At 49.0% G+C, this 13,928-nt stretch overlaps 1 protein-coding gene across 1 annotated transcript in view; it reads left to right on the forward strand.

Moving 5' to 3' along the window:
- The first annotated feature begins 10,486 nt into the window (after nucleotides 1-10,486).
- Nucleotides 10,487-13,928, forward strand: part of MYO7B (myosin VIIB) — a 545,169-nt gene continuing 541,727 nt past the window's right edge. Inside the window, exon 1 of the mRNA XM_082249873.1 lies at nucleotides 10,487-10,558. The gene's annotated coding sequence lies outside the window, so the exon portion shown is untranslated. The remainder of the gene's footprint in view (nucleotides 10,559-13,928) is intronic.

Below are 13,928 nucleotides of genomic sequence, written 5' to 3' on the forward strand. Positions count from 1 at the left end.
TAGTGGGGGGGATTGTAGTTTGTTGGGGGGAGGGGATTGTAGTGTATGGGGAAGGGAGGGGATTGTAGTGTGGGGGGGGAAGGGGATTGTAGTGTATGGGGGGACGGAGGGGATTGTAGTGTATGGGGGGGAGATTATAGTGTAAGGCGGAGGGGTTCTACAGTGCATGGGGGGATGGGTTCTACAGTGTATGGGGGAGGGAGGGGATTGAAGCATGGGGGGAGGGAGGGGATTGTAGTGGGGGGAGGGGATTGTAGTGTGTTGGGGAAGGGAGGGGATTGTAGTGTATGGGGAACGGAGGGGATTGTAGTGTATGGGGAAGGGAGGGGATTATAGTGTGGGGGGGGGAGGGAGGGGATTGTAGTGTTGGGGGAGGGAGGGGATTGTAGTGTATGAGGGGGAGAGGGAGGGGATTGTAGTGTATGGGGGGAGGGGATTGTAGTGCATGGGGGGGAGGGGATTGTACTGTATGGGGAGGGAGGGGATTGTAGTGTGGGGGGGAGAGAGGGGCTTGTAGTGTATGGGGGAGGGAGGGGATTGTAGTGTATGGAGGGGAGGGGATTGTAGTGTATGGGGGGATTGAACGATAAATGTTGGGTTGGAGATTGGTGTGGGGGAGGGGAGATGTGAGGGTGGGAAATCAGAGAGGAGGGGGGAGGGGAGCTCCTCGCACACACAGAACAGTGGATCATCCAATAGGAAAAGACCCCCAAATCCACCACCACCTCCCCTCCCGAAAAAATTGCTCTCACAGGCGAACCAAAGATGCTGGAGACCCCAAAATTGTACCGCAGGTGGCCAAGACGCTTCCCCACAGCTGATAAAAATTTGGGGTTTCGGGGATGAAAGGGCACGGAGAAGTGACCCCGAGATCCGGGCCACCCCCCGCCATATACTCCAATGTTAAACCTGGTCACCTCGCAGTTAGGTCGTGGTCCCTTTGGGGAGGGGATTGTAGCGTGGGGGGGAGGTTGTAGTGTGTTGGGGAAGGGAGGGGATTGTAGTGTATGGGGAAGGGAGGGGATTGTAGTGTATGGGGAAGGGAGGGGATTGTAGTGTATGGGGAAGGGAGGGGATTGTAGTGTATGAGGGGGAGAGGGAGGGGATTGTAGTGTATGGGGGGAAGGGATTGTAGTGTATGGGGGAGGGAGGGGATTGTAGTGTATGGGGGGGACAGAGGGGATTGTAGTGTATGGGGGGGGGAGATTATAGTGTATGGGGGAGGGGTTCTACAGTGTATGGGGGAGGGAGGGGATTGAAGCGGGGGGGGGAGAGGATTGTAGTGGGGGAAGGAGGGAGGGGATTGTAGTGTGTTGGGGGGGAGGGGATTGTAGTGTGTTGGGGAAGTGAGGGGATTGTAAGCAAGCAATGACATTCTATCCAGCTATGAGGAAGCAGCAAAAAATACTATAAGAAGATCTTCAGACATCTTCTTGAGCAATGCTTGTGGATTGCATACATTCTGCTAAAAAAAAAGAGTGACAAGCCTGTGATTCATGCGGACTTTATTTGGAAAGTTGCCGAACAAATCTTTCTGAGTCAGCAAACACCATCAATGGCTGTGAACAGATATGAACGTCGAGCTGTTGGCATTGTCAACCCGGAACGCCTGACTGGTTGTCCCTTCATGGACTACATCCCACCAACTGAGAAAAAGTCAGCACCTACAAGGATGTGTGTGGTTTGTTGTTCGAAGAGAGATGACAGTGGAAAGAAAATAAGAAAAGAAACCAGATTCTATTGTCCCGATTGTGACGTCGGACTTTGTGCAGTCCCATGTTTCAAAATATTTCATACCCGAGATGTTTACTAAACCTTTATTACAGTGACTAGTAATAAAATGTTAAACTTGAAAAGAGGGGTGAAAAAGAAAAACGGAGGGGACATCAATGAACTTCATGAGGTGTTAATAAAGGCATTGATGTCCCACTCGACATTTAAGCCATACGGGATATATGTCTGTAAAGTATATATCCAGTAGGTCTCCAAAAGGGACACCCCACGTTTGACAGACCCACCCCTCCATGGAACTGTGTATTTGTCTATGATTTGAAATACAGTGCCCTTGGGATCTTTATTGTGATTACATAAATAGTGTTTGGGGACACTATGATTAGTCTTTCCTGCAATTATATTGGAAATGTGTTCATTCACTCGACTGGTGAATGTACTGATGGTCCGACCAATATATTGTTTTTTTGCACAGACGTGATTAAATATACCACGTGCGTTGTAGTACATGTGGCAAAAAATTTAATGTGATAAATTGTGTCGGTAACAGTAGACTGGAAGGTCAAAAATTTGCTTCTACAGTCTGCATTCCATTTACAAACATTACATCTCTTGCACGGAAAGAACCCAATGAAAGTGTGAAAAAATGTAGGTTTAACAGGTGGGTTAATAATGTTGGGGGCCATTTATTATTATTATATTATAATTTACTAGACATTAAGCCTGTTAAATTAACGGGCGCTAGAACATATGTGGTCAAACATTTGTAAAAACAGACTTAGCAGTAAGTCCACGCGAGCGCGCACCCGCCGCGCGCCCGCGCACACCAGCCACTTCCAACAGTTTTGCCCGGCTGCCCGAAGTCTCTGCGCTCCAAGTCCCAACGGCTGTCCGTGGGGCACATGCGCAGTAGCGCAATCCCACGCACACAGGGACTGGAAGCAGAGACACTTGTACTTTATATGTATAGATTATTTAGTATACTTAGAAGAGAAGGAGCTATATATATGGGGGGAGATTGTAGTGGGGGGGATTGTAGTTTGTTGGGGGGAGGGGATTGTAGTGTATGGGGAAGGGAGGGGATTGTAGTGTGGGGGGGGAAGGGGATTGTAGTGTATGGGGGGACGGAGGGGATTGTAGTGTATGGGGGGGAGATTATAGTGTAAGGCGGAGGGGTTCTACAGTGCATGGGGGGATGGGTTCTACAGTGTATGGGGGAGGGAGGGGATTGAAGCATGGGGGGAGGGAGGGGATTGTAGTGGGGGGAGGGGATTGTAGTGTGTTGGGGAAGGGAGGGGATTGTAGTGTATGGGGAACGGAGGGGATTGTAGTGTATGGGGAAGGGAGGGGATTATAGTGTGGGGGGGGGAGGGAGGGGATTGTAGTGTTGGGGGAGGGAGGGGATTGTAGTGTATGAGGGGGAGAGGGAGGGGATTGTAGTGTATGGGGGGAGGGGATTGTAGTGCATGGGGGGGAGGGGATTGTACTGTATGGGGAGGGAGGGGATTGTAGTGTGGGGGGGAGAGAGGGGCTTGTAGTGTATGGGGGAGGGAGGGGATTGTAGTGTATGGAGGGGAGGGGATTGTAGTGTATGGGGGGATTGAACGATAAATGTTGGGTTGGAGATTGGTGTGGGGGAGGGGAGATGTGAGGGTGGGAAATCAGAGAGGAGGGGGGAGGGGAGCTCCTCGCACACACAGAACAGTGGATCATCCAATAGGAAAAGACCCCCAAATCCACCACCACCTCCCCTCCCGAAAAAATTGCTCTCACAGGCGAACCAAAGATGCTGGAGACCCCAAAATTGTACCGCAGGTGGCCAAGACGCTTCCCCACAGCTGATAAAAATTTGGGGTTTCGGGGATGAAAGGGCACGGAGAAGTGACCCCGAGATCCGGGCCACCCCCCGCCATATACTCCAATGTTAAACCTGGTCACCTCGCAGTTAGGTCGTGGTCCCTTTGGGGAGGGGATTGTAGCGTGGGGGGGAGGTTGTAGTGTGTTGGGGAAGGGAGGGGATTGTAGTGTATGGGGAAGGGAGGGGATTGTAGTGTATGGGGAAGGGAGGGGATTGTAGTGTATGGGGAAGGGAGGGGATTGTAGTGTGGGGGGGGAGGGAGAAAATTGTAGTGTATGGGGGGAAGGGATTGTAGTGTATGGGGGAGGGAGGGGATTGTAGTGTATGGGGGGGACAGAGGGGATTGTAGTGTATGGGGGGGGGAGATTATAGTGTATGGGGGAGGGGTTCTACAGTGTATGGGGGAGGGAGGGGATTGAAGCGGGGGGGGGGAGAGGATTGTAGTGGGGGAAGGAGGGAGGGGATTGTAGTGTGTTGGGGGGGAGGGGATTGTAGTGTGTTGGGGAAGTGAGGGGATTGTAGTGTATGGGGAGGGGATTGTAGTGTATGTGGAAGGGAGGGGATTTTAGTGTATGGGGGACGGAGGGGATTGTAGTGTATGGGGGGGAGGTGATAGTGTATGGAGGAGGGGTTCTACAGTGTATGGGGGAGGGAGGGGATTTAAGCGTGGGGGGAGGGAGGGGATTGTAGTGTGTTGGGGGGAGGGGATTGTAGTGTGTTGGGGAAGGGAGGGGATTGTAGTGTATGGGGAGGGGATTGTAGTGTGGGGGGAGGGAGGGGATTGTAGTGTATGAGGGGGAGAGGGAGGGGATTGTAGTGTATGGGGGGAGGGGATTGTACTGTATGGGGAGGGAGGGGATTGTAGTGTATGGGGGAGGGGATTGTAGTGTGGGGGGGGAGAGAGGGGATTGTAGTGTATGGGGGAGGGAGGGGATTGTAGTGTATGGGGGAGGGAGGGAATTGTAGTTTATGGGGGGATTGAACGATAAATGTTGGGTTGGAGATTGGTGTGGGGGAGGGGAGATGTGAGAGAGGAGGGGGAGGGGAGCTCCTCGCACACACAGAACAGTGGATCATCCAATAGGAAAAGACCCCCAAATCCACCACCGCCTCCCCTCCCGAAAAAATTGCTCTCACGGGCGAACCAAAGATGCTGGAGACCCCAAAATTGTACCGCAGGTGGCCAAGACGCTCCCCCACAGCTGATTTGAATTTGGGGTTTCGGGGATGAAAGGGCACGGAGCAGTGACCCCGAGATCTGGGCCCCCCCCCACCATAGACTCCAATGTTAAACCTGGTCACCTCGCAGTTAGGTCATGGTCCCTTTGGGGAGGGGATTGTAGTGTGTTGGGGAAGGGAGGGGATTGTAGTGTATGGGGAAGGGAGGGGATTGTAGTGTATGGGGAAGGGAGAGGATTGTAGTGTATGAGGAAGGAAGGGGATTGTAGTGTATGGGGGAGGGAGGGGATTGTAGTGTGGGGGGGGAGAAGATTGTAGTGTATGGGGGGAAGGGATTGTAGTGTATGGGGGAGGGAGGGGATTGTAGTGTATGGGGGGGGGGGGACAGAGGGGATTGTAGTGTATGGGGGGAGATTATAGTGTATGGGGGAGGGGTTCTACAGTGTATGGGGGATGGGTTCTACAGTGTATGGGGGAGGGAGGGGATTGAAGCGTGGGGGGGGGGAGAGGATTGTAGTGGGGGAAGGAGGGAGGGGATTGTAGTGTGTTGGGGGGGAGGGGATTGTAGTGTGTTGGGGAAGTGAGGGGATTGTAGTGTATGGGGAGGGGATTGTAGTGTATGGGGGGGAGGTGATAGTGTATGGAGGAGGGGTTCTACAGTGTATGGGGGAGGGAGGGGATTGTAGTGTGGGGGGAGGGAGGGGATTGTAGTGTGTTGGGGGGAGGGGATTGTAGTGTGTTGGGGAAAGGAGGGGATTGTAGTGTATGGGGAGGGGATTGTAGTGTATGGGGAAGGGGGGATTGTAGTGTGGGGAGGGAGGGGATTGTAGTGTGGGGGGAGGGAGGGAATTGTAGCGTATGGGGGGGGGATTATAATGTATGGGGGAGGGGTTCTACAGTATATGGGGGAGGGAGGGGATTGAAGCGTGGGGGGAGGGAGGGGATTGTAGTGTATGGGGAAGGGAGGGGATTGTAGTGTGGGGGGGGGGAGGAAGGGGATTGTAGTGGGGGGGAGGGGATTGTAGTGTATGGGGAAGGGAGGGGATTGTAGTGTGGGGGGGAGGGGATTGTAGTGTGGGGGGAGGTAGGGGATTGTAGTGGGGGGAGGCGATTGTAGTGTCTGGGGAAGGGAGGGGATTGTAGTGTGGGGGGGAGGGAGGGGATTGTACTGTATGGGGGAGGGAGGGGATTGTAGTGTATGGGGGGACGGAGGGGATTGTAGTGTATGGGGGGGAGATTATAGTGTATGGGGGAGGGGTTCTACAGTGTATGGGGGAGGGAGGGGATTGTAGTGTGTTTGGGAAGGGAGGGAATTGTAGTGTATGGGGAGGGGATTGTAGTGTATGGGGAAGGGAGGGGATTGTAGTGAGGGGGGGAGGGAGGGGATTGTAGTGTATGGGGGGATGGAGGGGATTGTAGTGTATGGGGAGCTATTATAGTGTATGGGGGAGGGGTTCTACAGTGTATGGGGGAGGGAGGGGATTGTAGTGTGTTGGGGGAAGGGAGGGGATTGCAGTGTGGGGGGAGGGAGGGGATTGTAGTGTATGGGGAGAGAGGGGATTGTAGTGTATGGGGTGACGGAGGGGATTATAGTGTATGGGGGGGAGATTATAGTGTATGGGGGAGGGGTTCTACAGTGTATGGGGGAGGAGATTGTAGTGTATGGGGAGGGGATTGTAGTGTATGTGGAAGGGAGGGGATTGTAGTGTACGGGGGGGGAGGGGATTGTAGTGTATGGGGGGACGGAGGGGATTGTAGTGTATGGGGGGGAGGTGATAGTGTATGGAGGAGGGGTTCTACAGTGTATGGGGGAGGGAGGGGATTTAAGCGTGGGGGGAGGGAGGGGATTGTAGCGTATGGGGAAGGGAGGGGATTGTAGGGTGGGGGGGAGGGAGGGGATTGTAGTGGGGGGAGGGGATTGTAGTGTATGGGGAAGGGAGGGGATTGTAGTGTGGGGGGGGAAGGGAGGGGATTGTAGTGTATGGGGGGAGGGAGGGGATTGTAGTGTATGGGGGAGGGGTTCTATAGTGTATGGGGGAGGGAGGGGATTGTAGCGTGGGGGGAGGGAGGGGATTGTAGTGTGTTGGGGGAAGGGGATTGTAGTGTGTTGGGGAAGGGAGGGAATTGTAGTGTATGGGGAGGGGACTGTAGTGTATGGGGAAGAGAGGGGATTGTAGTGTATGGGGGAGGGAGGGGATTGTAGTGAGGGGGGGGAGGGAGGGGATTGTAGTGTATGGGGGGATGGAGGGGATAGTAGTGTATGGGGGGATGGAGGGGATTGTAGTGTATGGGGAGGGAGGGGATTGTAGTGTATGGGGTGACGGAGGGGATTATAGTGTATGGGGGGGAGATTATAGTGTATAGGGGAGGGGTTCTACAGTGTATGGGGGAGGGGATTGTAGTGTATGGGGAGGGGATTGTAGTGTATGTGGAAGGGAGGGGACTGTAGTGTACGGGGGGGGAGGGGATTGTAGTGTATGGGGGGACGGAGGGGATTGTAGTGTATGGGGGGGAGGTGATAGTGTATGGAGGAGGGGTTCTACAGTGTATGGGGGAGGGAGGGGATTTAAGCGTGGGGGGAGGGAGGGGATTGTAGTGTGTTGGGGGGGAGGGGATTGTAGTGTATGGGGAAGGGAGGGGATTGTAGTGTGGGGGGAAGGGGATTGTAGTGTGGGGGGGAGGGAGGGGATTGTAGCGTGGGGGGAGGGAGGGGATTGTAGTGTGGGGGGGGGGGAAGGGAGGGGATTGTAGTGTATGGGGGGACGGAGGGGATTGTAGTGTATGGGGCAGGGGTTCTACAGTGTATGGGGGAGGGAGGGGATTGTAGCGTGGGGGGAGGGAGGGGATTGTAGTGTGTTGGGGGGAAGGGGATTGTAGTGTGTTGGGGAAGGGAGGGAATTGTAGTGTATGGGGAAGGGAGGGGATTGTAGTGTATGGGGGAGGGAGGGGATTGTAGTGAGGGGGGGGGAGAGGATTGTAGTGTATGGGGGGGAGGGAAGGGATTGTAGTGTATGGGGGGATGGAGGGGATTGTAGTGTATGGTGGGATGGAGGGGATTGTAGTGTATGGGGGAGGGGTTCTACAGTGTATGGGGGAGGGAGGGGATTGAAGCATGGGGGGGATTGTAGTGGGGGGAGGGAGGGGATTGTAGTGTGTTGGGGAAGGGAGGGGATTGTAGTGTATGGGGAAGGGAGGGGATTGTAGTGTGGGGGGAAGGGAGGGGATTGTAGTGTGGGGGGGAGGGGATAGTAGTGTATGGGGGGGCAGAGGGGATTGTAGTGTATGGGGTGACGGAGGGGATTATAGTGTATGGGGGGGGAGATTATAGTGTATGGGGGAGGGGTTCTACAGTGTATGGGGGAGGGAGGGGATTGAAGCGTGGGGGGGGAAGGAGGGGATTGTAGTGTGTTGGGGGGGAGGGGATTGTAGTGTGTTGGGGAAGGGAGGGGATTGTAGTGTATGGGGAGGGGATTGTAGTGTGTTGGGGAAGGGAGGGGATTGTAGTGTGATGGGGAAGGGAGGGGATTGTAGTGTATGGGGAGGGGATTGTAGTGTGTTGGGGAAGGGAGGGGATTGTACTGTATGGGGAAGGGAGGAGATTGTAGTGTGGGGAAGGGAGGGGATTGTAGTGTATGGGGAAGGGTGCTGTCACGGGCGAACCAAAGGTGTCGGAGACCCCAAAATTGTACCGCAGGTGGCCAACACGCTCCCCTCCTGCTGAGAAAAATTTGGGATTTCGGGGATGAAAGGGCGCGGAGCAGTGACCCCGAGAACCGGGCCTCCCCCCGCCATAGACTCCAATGTTAAACCTGGTTAGGTCACGGTCCATTTGGGGAGCTGTCACGGGCGAACCAAAGGTGCTGGAGACCCCAAAATTGTACCGCAGGTAGCTCCCCTACAGTTGACAAAAATTTGTCTCGAGGATGAAAGGGCGCGGAGCAGTGACCCCGAGAACCGGGCCGTGACCTAACCGCAAGGTGACCAGGTTTAACATTGGAGTCTATGGCGGGGGGAGGCCCGGTTCTCGGGGTCACTGCTCTGCGCCCTTTCATCCCCGAACCCCGGAATTTTTCTCAGTGGGAGGGGAGAGTCTTTGCCACCTGTGGTACAATTTTGGGGTCTCCAGCTCCTTTGGTTCGCCCGTGACAGCAATTTTCCCGCGGCAGTGTTCTCTGCTTCCCAACTGCTGTTTGTTCAGCACATGCGCAGTAGCGAATTTCACGGACGCAGGGAAAAGCAGGGAAAGCGGACGCAGGGACACTGGGGTTTTATTAATAATTTATGATTTCGTGTTTCAAACTTTATCATAACCGGGATGTCTACTATACTCTTCTTTGCACAGATTTAAGTAGGTTGTTCCTAAGAAATACAGGCCTAAAAACAACATATTTCCATGCAAAACAAAATGCTTTTAGCACACAAATTCTCACATATTCAGATCGCCAGGGAGGTTAAAGTGATAATAGACCTCTAATGTGATATGATTACAACTGCGGTAAGCGATCTATTGAGCCTGGTTTTATAAAGCGATATCAGACCAGCGTAAGAGATGAGGGCACATCCATCAGAGCACTTTGGGTGGTGTGCTTGAAGTTTTGCACAAGAGGGCTGATTTTTTATTCTTATGGTGTTAATTTCTCACGCAAAGTAATTTTGGTGTGTTTCACTGGAAGTTGGAGGTGTACCAACTGCTTTTGCCATGGATAAGGCACAATGGCACACATCTCTTGGATCTGCCCCTTTCATATTTGATTGTGTAAAAGGGTATACAACCTCCCTTGCTCCCTTCTTGATACTAACCTATGTAACCATGTTCTCAAAAAACTTGTGACTATCTAGTGAAAGGATAATTATCCACATCTTTATGGCCACCAGACTAACCAATAAAGCTTAAAAGGTCCCCTTCCTAAACCTTGACAATTCAAAAATTGCATAAATAGCAGCATAATTATCAATGAGAAACGAACCACCTTCCCAACAAACATGTACAAAAGACTCCCGAAAGTACAGTGGCCTTTAAATTTACATACACAACCCACTGCTCCTAAGCATTTCTTGCTAGCAATTTGAATAATAGACAACCGCTGAACTCTCAACCCCCCCCCCCCCCTCCGCCTTTGTTTTCTTAATTTCTCCTACCTTTTGTTTTCCACTCTACCACACCCTTCTCTGTGCCTACCTCATTCCTTTATTCCTTCACTTACTTCTGCCCCTACCAAACTCTAATGCCCAACTACCTGCCCCCACCCCCCCAACTTCCTATTTTAACATTTTGTCTATATGGGCTCTCAGTGACTCTCGGTGTTGCATAATTTCGTCAAATTGCCCTTCCATTTCCTCCCAATCTGCTAACATTCTGACCACACCTTAATATTTTGGTTTACCCCTCCTAGACACTTCCATCTCTCTCAAATGTTGACCTCCTAAAATATAGAATACTTCATAGTATGTTAATATCTGTATGATGTTATCACCATTTTCTTCTGAAATTGTCTCTCCTTGTGTTTGGCATCACAAACTCTGTAACCTATAAAATTCAATAAAACATTTAGAAAAGATGACCTAGGTGCAGATCTTTCAATCTAGTTTCATTTTTCACGAAACATGACTAGTAATGTTACACAACACATCTGAAATGGTTAACAGCCATTAATTTATGGCTATGTAAATGAGGCAAGGAACAGGAATTAGCCTGCTAGAAACTAGGGTAAAGTCCAGCGATAAATGAGACAGTGAGCAGTGACATGTAAATCCTTTTCCTGGGAATCTTGGCCGAGAAGCACACATAAGGTAAAACTTTATATAATATAGAAAATTACAATGTACTTAGTGATATAGAAACATATCTAATTTCAAGGGAATGTAATGGTCTACATTTTGTTATTGCTCATCTTCAATCTAGGACACACCACCATAGATTTCCAAAGTGTTATACTGTTTTGTATGGAATTCTGAATACACAGGCTGAGCAAAATGGAAAGCAATGTAAATGTCATGTGGCTAGATTAGTAGTTAGTGTTTTTGCCTGCTAAATATAGTTTATACCTCTGAGCAGTGGAATAATAATAATTCCACTATAATTCCACAATAATAATAATAATAATAATATAATTATTTTGTGCAAATAGTGCTAAAAATAGGAACCTTTACAGGGTAAATATTTAAAACTAGGGATTAGGGAGAGTCGCATTGGTAGAAAGGAAATCAATATCTCTACCTAAATGATAAGAGCAATAAACAGCAACACTGTTAAATATTTATTCTGCATTAACCTTCTAACATAGTTTGAACAATAAAATCACTCAGGCTTTAAAACTTTTGAGCGTTTTAAGGTATGATTTTACAAAGGAGGCCTCTTGTGTTGTGTAGAACATTGGCAAATATTAGGTGTTGCGTGTTTCCTCGTAACCTAACATGATCAGGGCCAACTAGCCATAGGGCTGCCTGTTACGCAGTGAAAACTTTAGCCATCGCTTATTTAGTTAATATTGTATTTATTTGTCTGTAAAAATGCAATTCATTGAGCTGCAAACAAAACATCAGGGGGTTGTATAGAAGTCGATCGGTAGGTCGACTTCTGTACAACCTCCCTGTCCATACATGGCTACCTTTACAACCATAGAATAAACTAGCTAAATATTTCTGGACACCTTACTATCACACCTAAATGAACTTGTTTGACATACTATTCCAAAGATATGGGCATTATTATGGAGTTACCTCCTTATTTGTGTGTATAAAACCATCACTCTTTTGATAGGACTTTCCACAAGATATTGACTGTGTCTGGGACATTTTATGCAGATTTAGCCAAAAGTAGATTTTTGAGATCAGGAACCTGGCTTACATTTGACATTCCAATTTATTCCACGTTTATTCCAGGTACTCAGTGGGGTTGAGTTTAGGGCTCTGTGCAGGCCACTCAAATTACTCCACACAAGACTTGTAATACCATGGGGGTGATTTACTAAAGACAAATAGGCTGTACATGTTGCAAGGAAAGTTGGGCTATTAATATTGCTGGCTGTGCTCTCTTTTGGAGAGACAGGGTAAAATGTAAAGGTAATGGTGTCTGCCACTATGCGAGAAGTGATCACAAAGCAAGTATGAATGAGGACCTTGTTGATGGAGTGTATGATGGTGCTAAAGCATTATGGGTGGAACTGCCTATGCGTGTGCGTACTTTAAAGTTAATTACTGGTGTTTGTTATAGGCCATCCAATGGTATTGAGGAGGTGGAGACTCAACTCAGTGAACAGAAAGGACTGCAAGGGCTGGGACCGTGATGATTGTGGAGGATTTTAACTACCCTGAAATTGACTAGGGTAATGCCACTGCTGGAACAGTTAAAGTAGGAGAAAACTCCCTTTGTTGATTTTATCTTATTATAGCCTTACCTCTAGGCACAGTTAATATCTCCTAAATGTGCACGATTTAGGGGATGTTTACTTTGAGGGATTGGCATACCCATTGCGCACCTTTAGAGCCCTGTGCCTTGAACATTCTTCAATTATATTAACAGTAAAATGGTTGAGTCTGAGAATGTAGGCCCCTTAAAAACAAATTTAGAGTTGATGACTAAGGACAAAGAGAAGGCAAATTTATTAAATATCTTTTTTCAACTATATACAAAGGAGCACCGGGGAACTCAAGTCCATAATGGGGATAGTATTGACATAACTCCAAATAAACCACTATGGTTCAAAATTGATATGGTCCAGAAAAATTTAGTAAGAATAATGGTGAATAAAGCACCCGGACCAGATAGCATACACCCACATGTTCTAAAAGAGTTGAGTTATGTTATTTTAGAGCCATTGTTTCTAATTTTTGGAGTCTATTCTCCTCCATTCATTTGGGGCCATAATACTATTATGATCATCAATAGGAGCGCTGGCAACTTCATCCGAAAGGGATTGAGCGCTTGACTAAACTGCTGCCACGATCTGACGCCTTAGTTCTGTGAAGTGATGACATCTACCCAGTGACATGGCTGCATAATTTTATCCACAAATGCCAGTCCATTTGATCTCAGCATTAGAGGGTCAAACTATCTGGTAAGGAAGTGATGTGTATTTGTGGTGTTGGTGGTCGATACAGCCTACACAGTGGATTGCTAGCACTTGATTTTCACTCAACACATGGACTATGTTTTAAATGTTCTAGATCAGGGGTATCAAACTCAATTTCATAGAGGGCCACATCAGCATTATGGTTGCCCTAAAAGGGCTGGTTGTATGTGCAAGACTATATAAATTTATCCAGGGCTTTTTTTCTCAGAGGATAGATTCAGGAGCTTAACCATGACCCCCCCCTGCTGAACTACATCCAATGGTGGATGTGGCCAAATTTCACAAACAGTGGGAGGATCCTAAATGGGCAATAAATACCAAGAGTGCGTTATGTGTGGCATTTAGGAGTGCAAGGGGTACAAAGTGCAGTTTCAAGGATGCCCTATGCACAGAGTGCAGAGTTCAGGGGGTTTGCTGTGTACACAGTGCAGGGATAGAAAATGTGCTACTGGCTTTAAGAGCTGGCGAAGACCTTTCTGATAAAAAATCAGCAAACAAACCACACAAAAAGATGGCAACCACTCCAATTTATAACTAGCCCTTCCAGGTGCAAAGGTTAGTTAGAATTTTTGGAAGTTGCCATCCTTTTGTATAGCTTGTTCGCTGATTTGGTGTGGAGACATATTGGATGACTTCACCTGCTATTGGGTGCTTGCTGGGCATCCAATATGTCTCTGTACCTTTAAAGTAGAACTATAGGCAAAAATTTGCAAAATCTGTGTCCCATTTCGGAGATTTCCCTTTACTTCTTGTCCCACAGCCAAACAGGAAGTGGAAAAAAACCCTGCAAATTAGGGAAATTCCTTGGGGACTTCCAGGTCACCAAAACTAGTGTCCCCATTGAAAGATTTCCCCTATATTACTCTTCTGGGGACAACCAAAATTTGGGATTTTCTGTTACTTTCACTTTTAATGATAATGTTAAACAGGACAAATAGTGAGGGTGAATCTCCTTAATGGGGTCACAGACAGCAATAAAAATCTGACAAGGGTTCTAATCCTCTCCACTCTATCCAAAACTAAAAAAAAAAAAGTTTTACCTTTAGTTATACTTTAACCAATTGAAGACCAGGCTGTGTCCGTCAATG

The sequence above is a fragment of the Pelophylax lessonae genome (assembly GCF_965119305.1).
Source record: "Pelophylax lessonae genome assembly, chromosome: 3".
NCBI lineage: Eukaryota > Metazoa > Chordata > Amphibia > Anura > Ranidae > Pelophylax > Pelophylax lessonae.